General features: G+C 30.3%; 1 long non-coding RNA gene across 1 annotated transcript; it reads right to left on the bottom strand.

Annotated features, from left to right (window-relative positions):
• Nucleotides 1-800: 800 nt before the first annotated feature.
• LOC145312896 (uncharacterized) lies at nt 801-2,438 on the bottom strand. Its single transcript, XR_013877168.1, has 4 exons — nt 2,390-2,438; nt 1,700-1,887; nt 1,484-1,547; nt 801-995 (listed from the first exon to the last, which is right to left on the bottom strand). It is a non-coding gene; the product is annotated as an uncharacterized LOC145312896 (long non-coding RNA).
• Between the last annotated feature and the right edge of the window lie 12,947 nt (nt 2,439-15,385).

Raw genomic sequence — 15,385 nt, 5'->3', positions numbered from 1 at the left:
ACAAATAATTAACGCAAATTTACCCCTACAGTTATAAAATAAAATTATTGGTTGAAATGTTTGAATGCAATAGTTTGAGTCAACCAATCAAAGATGAATAGAAGTACCCAAAGTTTTTAAGCAAACACATGAGAGAACGTTTTTTTTCAAACTTGGATTAGTTACAGTCCATTGTTCTTTCCCTCCCTAATAATTATATTATTGACCAATGGTAAAATTTATAGTGGCATCTCATTGGCTAATTTTTTTTGCGTCATAATCAGTCCGACACTTTTACTGTGTTCTGGTTGAACACTCAACTCAATCAACCAATCAAACTTCACTAAAGTCCCCAAAGTTGTTAAGCCAACGAGTAAGAATTTATTGTAAAACTTTGGGTACTAGTATAACAGACAAAAAATTGTCACCTCTCTCTCTCTCTGACCCTATGGGCAAAAATAATTAAGTGAGGGACATGGATACTTATATAGATATGCTACCAGGGTTCTAAAGGGATAAGACAATGGCAGATAAATTGATGTACATCCCTAATGATAATACAAAACTTATGCCCTCTGTAGATTAAAATTAGTGGTTGAAACGTTTGAACACTTAACTAATGAATCAACCCTTATTATAATTCACTAAAGTCCCCAAAAAATATCCATATAAGGAATAAAAAAAACTTTGCGCTTATTCGATATTACTAATCCTCAAACAGAATCATAAAAAAATGTAAAAAGAAAACATTACAGACCCACAAACAAACAGACAGACCAATCTACACATAGTAGAGTAACAGAGCTTCAATTACAACGAGGTATCAACAATTAATATTTATTAGATATTTAAAAAAAAAATTAAATCACAATACTTAAATTATTTTGGATGGTGGAGTGAGGGGCATGCAAAGGAACGGCATGGAGGAGGGGGGGGGGGTATGGGGTTTTTTAATTCTTCTCTTGGGAGAGGTGTGGTGAAATCCTCTCTGGTAGCTGATTGGTAGCTGCCAATCACTTAAATAAATATATATTAGAAATAATATTAATAAAATTTAGTTTTCAATTAAATTATTTTTAAAAGCGATGTTTTTTTTTCTGCAATAAGGAACAGTTCGCCTGTCTGTCCCATACATCTCTTAATTTAGTCATTTAAGAAGCATCCTATTGATTTCAAACTTTGAATAGTGATTCCTATAATGATTAGATACAATTCAAAGGGAGTAGCATCATTAACAGAAACTTTATATTTTATTTTACTTTCATGTTTATATTTTTATAGTTTGTCTTAGGAAGATAAGGCACAAAGTAATTTGGTTGTATGTTTTATTCTATTAAGAATATTGTTTCTTATTGTCCTAGGAATCATTGTTTAAAAAAACTTTCTGGTAACAAATATAGAGTTGCTCCGCTTTCTTAATCATACCTAACAGGAATCATCATGTAAATTGTCGTACAGACGACCCTAATTGTAGAAAAGCTTCGCTTTTAAAGACTCTTTTTACCTGTTGTTGGTGTATCTTCTATGTGTGTGTGGCCTATACATAGTTAATGTTATGTCAATCTTCCCTAAAAATTATAAAATATACATAAACTAAATAGTTGTAAGATTATAGGATACTTTTTGTTGCATTGGTACCCACAGTTTTATGATATTGGTATCCAAAGTTTTATTATATTGCTATCCAAACATTTTTTAAAAACTTGTAAAACTTGTTTACCTGTTGTACTGTATCCCAAGAATAGCCAAGAAGCGAAATAAATATAAAAATGTATGTGGGGGGCAGATGTAAAGGTCATCAATTTTACTTCGTGTTGCCCCCCCAGCAACGAATAGGTTTCGTGATTTTTTTCCAAATTAAATTTTGCTGTCGGTATAAGCTGGCTGTACTATCTAGTACAAACTTTCCTGAAAAGAATCAAACATTGAATTTCAATTTTACATATATCTCACAGTGAGACAGAGTAAAGTGGCACCAAAAAAAAGACGTCATACAATAATGTTGAACAATGAGAGGCCAGTTAACACTGTAATTGACCAATAGTGAAATTCATACTGGCCTCTCATTGGTTATTTTATCGTTTGTTGTCAGCTTTTTTGATGCCTTTTTACGCTGTCTCCATCACAGTTTTATGTATATCAGGGAGGGGAGATGCCAATGACAATTAAATGATTCTACAGGTTCTTTTTTATCCCTATAATTATAGACTACCAAAGAGAGAATTCTATAACAGATTTGTTGCAATCTTTTTTTATCTATTATTCTATCCCATGTTCTGTGAAGATTAAAATCAAAAGCAATTTTGAAAATACAAAGAATCGGCCCTTAAGGGGCGTTGGCACGAAAGGGTCTATTCCCAAAATTTTAAATAAAATTGAAATAATATTTAATCAAAAAGTTTATGTATACCTTGCAACTTTGATGTGTGACCTTTCTGTATGACAAAATGATAAGGACTAATAACAGTGTGATAAGCATTTATTATATATTCAATAAAACCGTAAAAAAAAGTTTTGTTTTTATATTATATTATTTTTTATGACATAGATACAGATCTTTACATCTATTGAAAATAAATCTATGTGTGTCTACTTAAATTAGAGTGTCTCTTATGTCATTAAAAGTTTGGACACTAAAAGTTTGAAATAATTTATCAAGATTCAATATAAGTAGCAAGCCGGCTATTAAGGAAGCCTACTTATCAAACTTTTGGGAAAGAAAACAATTAAACTAGGTCATATACAAACAATCCTATTCTGTAAAGTAGTAGGTTGACTGTTTGTGTGTGTGTTTGTAGGTCATGAAAGAGGGTAAGGATTAAGGGGGGGGGGGAGATTGTGAAATTAACCCCTTTTTTTAAGCAACAAAAAAATAATTTGGGAAGAGGGGTGACTATTAAAATGACAATGAATTAAAATTGAGGGTGGTGCGACAATGTGAAAACACCATGAGACACAGAGTACAGGGATCTAAAGGGATAAGACAATGGCCGATAAATTGATGTATAATTGTACATCCCCAATAATGATACACCAAATTTACCCTTCTGTAGATTAAGATTGGTGGTTGAAACGTTTGAACAACTTGAATAAAGAACCAATCAAAATTCACCCCAATGTTGTAAAGCCAACGAATGAGAAAACTAAAAATTATAAAACTTTGGGGACAAGTAAAATAAACAGCCCATTGTCTCCTCTATCTCTGCAACAGAGCTAAAGTAGTTACTAGAGACTTGTGTGATAGTAGTGTCACAGTTTGGGTGAGCTTATAATTGTATTGTGATATACATCAATTTTATAAACTAAAAACCAGATTTAAATTTGATAAAGAATGCATTACTTAAACAAAGGATGTAGAATATACATGGATATTATGACAGGAGAAAGATTGGCGTCAATTTTTTTTGCAATATCCCCTCACTTTTATTGGTCGGAGGGGAGGGGATTGGAAGATCATTATTTTGGCAAGCTAAAGAGTTCACCTAATTAAAGAACATGAAAATCTGGTGTAAGATCCAAGTAATAATAAATCCATTACTCATAGTTAAACAAAGTATAAAAAATCAAAGCTTATCAACTAAAACAGACAACAAACGAAATTCAATATAATTAAGTACATTCATTATTATGCATTTAGAAGTCCACACAAAATAATTTTACAATTTGAATATTTTGTCCTAGTAATCAGTAGAATAATTATTTTATAAGAAAATAGCTTTAACTTTTGCTTTGGTACCTATGGATGTTGTTATCTTTGTTTTGATATTATGTCCCCTGAAATGTTTTATCTTTATCATGAAGGAAAAGTGTGATTGTTACAAAACATAATAGTAATATGCATGGAAACATGCAGATTTGCCCCTCACAACAATTAACTTCAGTTTCATTAAGAAAACAAATATTTTTCCAGTATGGCTTCTTAACTGATTAATAGTATTGGATGATTAGAAAAGGTTCTGAGCCATAATGAAATATAGCTCAGCCCTTCGGGTCCTCGGGGCCAACAAAACTAAAATTAATCATGTGGAAAACATGCATCTGGCTTACCCCGATTACGTCCCTCCCCTCCTACTGGATGAGCGAACAGGCCAATAAATAAAGTCCATGTAAGCAAAATAGATTAAGGACAATTTTTCTAAACCTGAAAGAAAATAAATTCAACTAATCATAGCAGACTTATATAGGTTCACGCTTTAGGTCTTAGCCAGAAACCTGCCCTGGATTACTTTTCTGTAAATTGAGGAACAATTAGTGCAACAGATCTTACAATATGGAAGGTTCATTTCATTAGCATATCTAATAATTGAAATCTTTTTAAACTATTGAACCCATCGACTTTTCAATTTTCATAAAGCTTGACACAATTCCAAGGATGGTTTCAGTCCATTTTTGAGCTTCCGTTTGATAGTTTTAAGCTATTTTTTTCCTCTGAATCTCGTTGAACTTATGATTCCAGCCGCTGAAAAAGTTTACAAACACATTTATCCTAAAAAGAAATAATTTTGTGTGTGTGGGTCTCTGTGTGTGCGTGTTTGTAGCAAAGGATCTCACTAACAGGTGAACTGATATGGTTTCCTTAGCAGTAACCTTTACATTATAGGTCATGGGAAGAATTCTAACTATTTTTAGGTTAGAGTACCATTTAAAATTTATGTCATTAGAAAGTTTTAGGCCCCTATTTCTCTTCCCTAGTGCTAAGTTGATTAACCTTAAAAAAATTGTTGTTAAAAAATTTAAAATCAAACTACTACATGAACATACCATGCAAAGTTTGAAATTAATAGGACAAAATTTACATACCTAAAATTAACAAAATAAGCAGTTCTGGAAGTTCGGACCAACCCTATTTATAGAAAAACTGCGCCTTTAAAAGGTGTATTTTATTGACAATATACTAGTGAGAGAGAGAGAGAGAGAGAGAAAAGAATCGAGAGAAGGAAAGAGAGAGAGATAAAGAACTTTTAGAGATCATTGATACAGGTATAGTAGACATAAAGAAGAAAGGAAGGAAAAAAATTGATCACTAATATAGAGTAGCTTTGCCAATAAATTTGTTTTCAAACATTTGTAAATTTCTAGTATTTAAATTTTTAGTGTTATAATGTTATCTCGCTAAAACAAACATTGAGAGCAATTTAATTTGCCGAAGAATAACTTAATAATCCAATGGAAACCCTTCACCCCCCCCCCCCCCCCCGTCAATAATATAATATTTGTCTTTCCCTTGGGAGCTTTATATGATCATAATATTAGAGTGAAACAATAGAGGGGGAAGGGGTTAAATAACTGTATCTACCCATCCCTATGACCTTGTGCTGACTCTCAATTGGGTCTTTGAAAATAGAATATTTCATTAAACATAAGCTAAGTAGCAATAAACAATTTGCTAGCAGACGAAAAAAGTTAGTGGAATAGTGGTGCAGGTAGTTATCTGTATATACGTCTGTATTATAGATCTGTTATCATAATAATTAGGTGCTTGCCCATAGAGAACCATATTGAGCACTAGGATCCCCCTCCTTAGTATCATTTTTTTAAAAAAGGTATTGGATAATCTTGATTGATTAATTCAATTTCGAAATAGATAATTTTGCAGACAAAAATACAGGGAGGAAGGGGACAATGGGCTGTTTATTACACTAGTTCCTAAAGTTTGATAATATTGTTTTCTTATTCGTTAACACAACTACTTTGGGGACTTTATTGAATTATTATTGGTCCTTTTTAAATTAAGTGTCCAAACGTTTCAACCAGTGATTGCAATCTACTAAAGGAGTGATTTTGTATATCATCATTGGAAAATACATCAATTTATCGGCCATTGCCTTATAAGTTATCCCTTAAGAACCCTGCAAAAATATGAATTTAAGAGAGTAAGGAGAAAATTCTACTGACACAAACTTTTCCAGGAAATTGAAAATAAGACCTATTGCCCTACCCATTAAGATCCCTGATGAATATAAAGTCACAGCACTTTCAATATTGAAACAAAAGAATTAGAATTAGAAGAATTTTAGAGATCAAAACAACATTTTTTTGTTTACAGCAGATAGGATCTGAAGGGATAAGACAAAGATAAAATTAATTACCACATTACAGATTTAACTATCATGTAAAAAGTTTGTCTCTGCTAATTTGAACCAAAAAATTAAGATTTAGTAATGTACCCAAAGTTTTTTAAACTTTGAATACCAGTATAGTTTACATTCAAATGTCCCTTCCTTCACTGGATGTATACTTAAAGTAAGATGTTTATATAGGCATGTTTATATTTTGATACATAATTATAGAGATATTACACATTTAAGTTTTAAAATTTGATGGCTGTAGCTGAAAACCATTGTATTGAAGGGGAATAGCTGTCTCTTTTTCAAAGCTACCAAATTTCATCCAATCTGTGCTGTTAGTTGTGTATGCTATTTCAGTTTTGCCTAAGCTGTTTGAATGAATATTTGAATGTAAAAAGCAGCTTAACGAAATGACTGTGGCTGAATTTATACTGAGGCCAATTGGTTGGTTTCCACAGGAACGCAGCTGATGATGAGGCTTCTGTATGTTAATAAATCTCAAATTACATTAATAGTATTTTTATTTAATTTTCATATTTTTCTATTTCTTATTATTTTTATTTTTTGATTAGTAAAATATTGATTTAACTCTCCCCTTATTAATATGAACAGAGACAGATTAGGATATAGAAACTGTAACACATTAGATACTGAAAAGTATGTTGATATTATTTCTTTACAATGATTTCAGACACAACTTATTTATAGAGTATCTTGTCAAGTCATTTGATTTTTTTATCATTTGATTTATATGATTTTATATGTTTTATTTCTTATTGTATTTTTTTTTTTATAGTTTTTGTTTATTTCCTACTGCTATCTTGTCAATCACATACCAATAATTATGAGAAATCAGGGAATGTTTTGTTTCTTAACCAGGCATAACACATAAAAGTATTAAAACTTAATCAATTAATAACAGTTTAAGATATATCATTCAAGCTTTTATTCATAAGAAGCAACTTAATTACATTATTTCATTTTACATATGGATGATCTTTTGTCATTGCATCCATAATCAGACCATGTGCCATCATCAGAATATACCTACAAATACACATAACACATATTCTAAATCTTATGTTTGTATTATATAAACTTTGTTCAACTCCCATACTGTTACTATAGCAACATAAGATTAGTTTTATAATATTAATATTAGAATATAATTATTATATGGTAAATTTTAGTTTACAATAGCTTTGCTTTATTTTGGTTATAACTTTAACAATAATATCGAACAAATTCATCATTCTGATGGCATACTGTTGTTATAAATCTTTTATATTAGGATACAACTTTCAGTTTAGGCTATCTTATTTGATATTTTATCAAGAATAGGAATCCTATTTTTATAGGTTTTATAGAAATATTTGAATCATGGAAAGAGTACAAAGTAGAGGTTTTTGCTATTTTCACACTAGCATTTCTCCTATTTCTAGTACCTAAAGGGGGCTTTAACCCTGCAGAAAAATAATTAAAATTTACCTAACCTGAATTTATCATTGAAAGCTACTGTGAAAATATGACAAACTCTGTTACTTTTATTTCTTTCTATGATCCGAAATATTTTGTAATTTAATATATATGTATTTACAGACAACTTTACATAAAGTTACACAAGAAATATTGAGAACAAATTTATGATTTTTATTTTGATTTCTCATTAAGAATAAGAAATTAACTTACAAAAACACAGTTTTCATTTCTACCGCCATTTGGATTATCATTGTACCAGTTTTTGTATTGAACTGAAATAAAAAAAATAGTAATTATAATCAATAGAAACAAAGCTCTTTTAAGAAATATGTGAATATGAAAAAAACGCATTTTTATTTGATCCTAAAGATTTTACTAAAGTAGAGGCACTGTGTGTTTTTGTCAGTGTATCTTTTGTCTTGCAACCTGCTGGACCAATATGGCCATAATTTACAATGTAGAGTCTTATAGGTCGTGGAAAGACTTTTATCTACTTTGTTGGTATACCTTAAACCACCAACTTCCCTCCTACCCCCCTTTCTATATGATTGCTACTTTTGGAATATATATATATATTTTATTTATAATTAGCTTTAATGTTATAAGCCGAGCATCTCTATAATCAAGTTTTAATTGTCAGTTTGTCCATTATAAAGCATCCTGTATTTAAAAATCTTGAAATAGATTTGTAAGGAATTTTGATTCAAAGTTCTAACTATTGGTGAATATTAATTGCATTGTTGTTCTACATTTGTTAAGGTTTGTAGGTCTGTTAATCTGATGGGTTAAGTTTTACCTTTATATAAAATTGTATTTACTATATTATGTTTTAAAGATATAAAAAGTGTAAACTTTACCTGAGGTTTCATCGGCCCATACGAAAGACCCCTCCTGGGCTTGATCATTCAAGCCAATCCAGATATTGGAACTTAATGATTTAGCCAGACATATGTCTACTAGAAATCTATTCAATAGATCTTAGACGATGGAAATTTGAAACTGTCGGGTCAATATTTCTTTAATATTCCCCCTATTTTCTAACTGTCCAAAGACGTTTATAACAATTAGGGAAAGGGTTGAATTTGGACAGGAAACCTAAATATTAAAATCTTTTCTAAATTTATACGATCCTGAAAGTTAATATTTACTGATATTTTCCAATAAATTTTTTCGTTTCGTCAAAATTTGGAAAAATAGCCAATATGGCTGTCTAGAAAAAACACGAAACCTCTACACCTAATATTTTCTCAGTGTTTTTTTTTACTTTTTATACAATTTTTTTTAAAAATTAAATATTGATGAGTTTTTTATTTTTATAGAATGAATTATAAAAAAAATAATATTGGTTGATTGGTTTTTGCGATATCAGAACTCAGAACCATATCAGTTTTACTTTTAAACAATTCAATAAATATGAAAACTTTAAAAATTAAATATTGATGAGTTTTTTTTATTTTTTTAGAATGAATTATAAAAAAATAATATTGGTTGATTGGTTTTTGCGATATCAGAACCATATCAGTTTTACTTGTAAACAATTCAATAAATATGAAAACTTAGATATAAAATTTGTATAATAGATAAGACTTTTAAATAATTTATTCTCCCCTTTCTTTATTCCAAAAATCTCGATTTTTCTTTCATTGTCATATCCTAGTATTTATTATGTGTATTTGTATTGTCGTGTGAGTATGTGAGAGGGTTGTAAAGGATAGATAAATTACCACCCCCCCCCCCTCTCCCTCACATAGCTGTTAAGACTTAAGATTTTTTGTTTCAGGCTTTCAGCGTATCTACTCTATAATAATCCACCTTCCAAAGATCCAACACCCTACATTATCCAACCCTCCACCCTGCTTACTGTCTTCTACATTTCAACTCAACCATATATCAAACTTGCTAATATCATAAAGTGAAAGAAAAGTTAAAAAATAAACCACCAATAACCATTAAATAATGTATTAATCATTCTAACTCAAGTAATATGTACTAATTTATTATTTAACCTAACATACTAACTAAACAATAATCATAACTTTTTTTACTTTAATGAAATAAATAATCTAAATAAATAAATAAACTATGTTGACTTAAATAAAATGAAAATAAATATTTTTATTTTATTTGGATTGGAGTTAGTTAGTTTTGTAAATTGTAACGATTTGTCCTTGTTCTCTATGGTCTCATATTTCCTGTATCATGAGTTGACCCTTAGCTTTATGCGGTCATAAATGTTCCCCCCCCCCAAAAAAAAAAACGCTTTTATCAATATACCTTGTATATTGGGGAATATTAACAAGGATTAAAACATCCATAAAAACTAGTACTGAAACTTTATGACAAACGGATACAGGAAGCAAATGCCTACATTACCAGAAATGAAAAAAGCTATCCGCTTTCTTACGGAGATTGACCAGCCCTAATTATAAAAAAGCTATTGTTCTGTAAGATTAAAACGATTTCTGAAACTGTATAACAAACGGATAATAACACAAACACTTAAATAGTTCAGAATAGTCGACAAATAGTCGACGGACAAACTGACCCTAATTATAGAAAATTATTGTTCTGTATGAAGATCTCATATTTCTCATGTGAGTTCAGTTAAGTTGACCCTTCCAGTTTCCCTTCCTTAATCAGGTGACATAAATTTTTCCTCCCCGCCCCCCCCCCAAAAATAAATATTGTACAGCGATTAAGGCGCGAAGATATGTTAATTTTATTTACCATAAAAACGAGTACTTTTAAGTCAAGTTTTTATTTCTATATAATTACTGACCCAACGGTTTGAAATAGATATTTATCGCATTGTGCCGTATATGTAATTTAGAAGCCATATTGGAATAGATATTTATCCTATCATATTATAGACAACTGACATTATTCTTTTATTTTAGTAATTATGGGAAAATTGAAACAAATTTAAAATGCACGGAAAAATGTCTATAAAAATTTAAAAAAAACTTAATTATGAAATAGCTTCGCTCCAAAACAAAAAAAATACTGAAGGGAAACAAACTAATCTAAAATCTTAAATATATATGAACATAGCTTTGTAAGTATGTCTGTCCAGGCGATAAATTTAATTCAAAAAATAGATATTTATCAAATTATCACATCGTATTATAAGCGTATGACCGGAAATTAAAAATGATTTCTTTCAACTGAAGTCCAAAAAAACCGTATATAGTTATTCCGAATTTTACGATTTGTATTTAATAAAAGATAGACAGACAAAAAGAAAGAACTAAAATTATTAAAGTGATTATCTAAATTTGGTTACTATCATCATATCTTTGTATAATTGGTCAAAAAGCCTTCATAAAACTCCTAGGAAAGTACAGACGATATTTTTATTTACCATAAAAACGAGTACTTAAGTCAAGTTTTTATTTCTTTGTATGTAGATTTCTAGAATGATATCTATTTTTTTTAATAAAAAATTAAATCGACTTATATCGACAAATTACGGCTTTGTGAAAAAAAAAACTAAAGATATATTTTAAAAATTAAAATCCACGGAAAATGTCTATAATATGTTAAAAGTAAAAGTACTATAGAACCTATTTTTTGAAGCGAAGCTATTTCTGATTTATTTACATAAATAAAAACTAAAATGTCTATAATATGTTAAAAGTAAAACTATAGAAACTAACTTTTGAAGCGAAGCTATTTCTGATTTATTTACATAAATAAAAACGAAAATGTCTATAATATGTTAAAAGTAAACCTATAGAAACTAACTTTTGAAGCGAAGCTATTTCTGATTTATTTACATAAATAAAAACGAAAATGTCTATAATATGTTAAAAGTAAAACTATAGAAACTAACTTTTGAAGCGAAGCTATTTCTGATTTATTTACATAAATAAAAACGAAAATGTCTATAATATGTCTATGTCTATAATACGATGCGATAAATATCTATTTTCTGAAGCAACATAAAAGATAGACAGACAAAAATCAAAATGTATTTCCGTGAGAAATTAAATCTTGTTGTTTATCTCCCTCCCCCACCCCTCCTTCTAACTAACCATTACTACCAATCTAATGAAATTCTCCCCTCTTTTTATAAGGTTTTAATTTAACACCTGCATTTATAATATGTGTATGACCGGAAAGTAAAAACGATTTCTTACAGATTTTTCTTTCTCATAAATTTAAATGATTTCTATTTCAAATATTATTTTTTCAAGATTATATTAAAATAGTATTAAACACAATTTTACGGATATAGGATGTATGTACAATTATAATTTCTACTAAGAGTAAGAGTTATCAAATATAGTAAATTTAAATGATTTCTATTTCAATCAAATATTATTTTTTCAAGATTATATTAAAATAGTATTAAACACAATTTTACGGATATAGGATGTATGTACAATTATAATTTCTACTAAGAGTAAGAGTTATCAAAAATATAGTAAAGACTTATTTAAGCTTTAAGTGTATGACCGGAAAGTACTTAAAATCTTAAAACCACGTTAAAACCATCGCAAATACGTCGTATGATGACCGGAAGAAAAGGCCAAAGGGGGCGGAGATTTAGTATAAATATCTGAGTTCTGTTCAAATACAACTTAGTTTAATAAAATATAAGAAGCATTCAAGACCAAGGTCAACCAGTCAACAACACCAGTCATCTTATACAGTTTTCCACAGTCATCCCTATCAGTATCATCTTATTCTTATCATCATATTCCATCGCCATCGTCCTGTTCACCATCGCCATCGTCCTGTTCACCATCGCCATCATATTTATCATCAATTATTATTAAATATTATCTGATTCTGTTAATAATGCCTTCAGTAACCAGGAGTATGGTACGTGCGGGGGTTGCGGCCCTTGAACCGGCTGTCCAGCCTGCCCGTGTCCAGCGTGCCCGTGTCCAGCGTGCCCCTGTCCAGCCCCAGCGTGCCCCTGTCCAGCGCGCCCATGTACGTGGTGCACCACGGCAGGCGGGAAATATAGGGCAAAACCTGATCATCATTGGTGATCAGGTTTTTAATGCTCCTGGAGTTGGACCTGCTGGTGTAGTACCACCGCCGCCAGTTGACCAGCCTGCCCCTGGTGCTCCTGCTCCTGGTGCTCCTGCTCCTGGTCCTGCTCCTGGTCCTGCTCCTGGACCTCAAGGTCCTCAAGGACCTCAAGGTCCTCAAGGTCCCAGGGGCCCTAGGGGCGCCGATGGCCCCCCTGGAGTGGGGAATAGGGTCAACAATACTTTCACCATTAATAATAATAATTATTATAATTATATTATTAATGGTGTAAGAGTCCCTATTCCTGTTCCTGAGCATCCTGGCCAACAGAACCAGATAAATATTCACATTCACCAGCACTATCATTAACCATCATCCTGTTCACCATCGCCATCTGTATATATATTAATAATCCATCGCCATCTATTATTACCTGTTCACCATCGCCATCATATATTCATCTAATATTAACTAATTATTTAACTATTTGTTTTGTATGTATTGTAAATAGAAACTTAAATAACTATATTGAAATTGAATTGTAAATATTATAAAAATAACTTTTGCGTGATATTGTAAAAAATAAATGTGATAGAAACTCAAAATAATACACTTTTTATATTCATTTTTGGTGGATAGTCTTTAGATTTAATTTTATTAGACACTAACACTTTCAAAACGATTCTGGTAACGATTAATTTAATTATAGAGTTGCATGTCAAAAAAAAATCAGTTAATACTTGTGTTTGGATTAGGAACTTCGGATAATTATATCGCATTATTGGATTTACGGCCTAAACTAACCGGCTGCTTATTATATACACTTTTTATATTGGTGGATAGCTTTTAGATTTAATTTAAAAGTTTAAAAATGATTCTGGTAAAAAAGAGAAAAGATAGAGATTTATCGCATCATATTATAGACAGCTTTCCGCTTTATTTAAATAAATCTGTTTTTATGTAAATAAATCAGAAATAGCTTCGCTTCAAAAAATAGTTTCTATAGTTTTAATTTTAACTTAATTATTAAAACCAGATTTTTTAGCCCCGAGGAGCTGTTTAACTATGAAAGAAATAGCTATCTGTCTTAAAGAACGAACGAATTAAAAAGTAAAAACTTTGTATATTTGTTTTACATAGAAAGATTCAGATTTCAATTTGAGATCCTTGGTAGAGAGATATTAACAGACATCCTATTATTTTATTTTTTGGTTTTCAATGATAACTATGACATATATAGAGTAGACAGAACAGAAAAAGAGTAGTTTTTATTGCAAATCAAATATAATTTTTTTCATTTGTTTTTTATCCGTGGAGATTAACAGACATCCTATTATTTTATTCTTTGGTTTTCAATGATAACTATGATATATAGACAGAACAGAAATGTACAATCGTTTGATTATTAAAACCAGTTTTTTTAGCCCCGAGGAGCCGTTTAACTATGAAAGAAATAGCTATCTGTCTTAAAGAACGAACGAATTAAAAAGTAAAAACTTTGTATATTTGTTTTATTCAAAAAGAGTAGGTTTTATTGCAATTAGAGTCTTCCAACTAATTCACTTACAATTTTGCAAATTGCTTCATATCCGTGTCATGTTATTTAGTTGACCCTTTTTAAAAAAATTTAAATTTCCCTTCCTTGCGAAAGAATGTTTTTAAAACTTAAAACATATGAAATGATATTATCACAGATATTATCATCAATCTATAATATAATTGGCCAAAAAGCCTTCATAAAGTGTTATAAAGCATATAGAGAAGATATCTATATTCCAACTTTCAATATGTAACTTTGAAGCAATTTTGTTTGTTTTCTACATTACCGAATACTTTGTGAAATCAATTCGTCTCAAATGTAACTTTTCTTAAAAATAGGTTTCTAAAACTTGAAATATAATTTTTAACTTTTCTCACCAATGAATGATGAAAGTATAAATTTAAGAACAATTTGAAATATTTACCCTCTAACGGCTAATTTATTTACTATAATTTCATCGTATTAAATCCAAATTTAATCTTGTTTCTCCCCCCCCCCCCCCACCCCAATTATTACCATACCATTACCAGGTTGGTTACGATATTATATATTTGTTTTTTATCCGTGGACCGTGTGACATGAAAGATTAAGCATCAAATCCTCCCCCCCTCCTCAAAGGGGAAATTAGCAGAATTCTTACATGTCTACCTAATAATTATAAAACATACATAAGTAGCGAAGCTCTAAAATTATGAATAATAAATAGACCATTTGGAACAATGTATGGTTGTCTTTTGAAGCATTAAGCTAATAGAAAAACGTTAAAACTTAAACAATTGAATTTACAATTACATAATCCTAAATTTGCCTAAACTTAAAATTGTTTATTAATTATTTCTTATCAGTTCAGCATTTTGATTTTTGATTATTATTTATTATTGTCAACTGTCCTATCCCCTCCTAATATTTATGTTTTTCCCCCTTTTTTTTTTGGGGGGGGGGGGAGCTAAACAGATATCCTATTACCTCCTAATATTTATTACATACAACACCAACCCCAATTTTAGGGGGTTACATGGGGGGGGGGGGGCGCGCATTACCACTCCGCCCATATTCATAATGAGCGGTGAAAATGGACAAAAAAATTGTAAAATACGTGATAAAAAACACATTTATAACAATCTTTTTCTATATATAACAATATAGTGTATTTCCGTAAAAAGACTCGGACGGAGGGACGTATGGACATACCTTAATTATAGAGTAACAAGGATTCTTATAATTTCATTTTCACTATGTTTATATATATGAGAGGGGGGGGGGGGGGGGGGGGGGGTCACGATTAATTTTTAACTTGGGGAGTGGGTAAGATTATAATTTATTATACTAGTGTAGT

The sequence above is a fragment of the Acartia tonsa genome, chromosome 2 (assembly GCF_053477335.1).
Source record: "Acartia tonsa isolate MP-2025a chromosome 2, ASM5347733v1, whole genome shotgun sequence".
Lineage (NCBI taxonomy): Eukaryota > Metazoa > Arthropoda > Copepoda > Calanoida > Acartiidae > Acartia > Acartia tonsa.
Note: the sequence above shows the minus strand (reverse complement) of the source record. Positions and strands in the feature narration are given on the sequence as shown.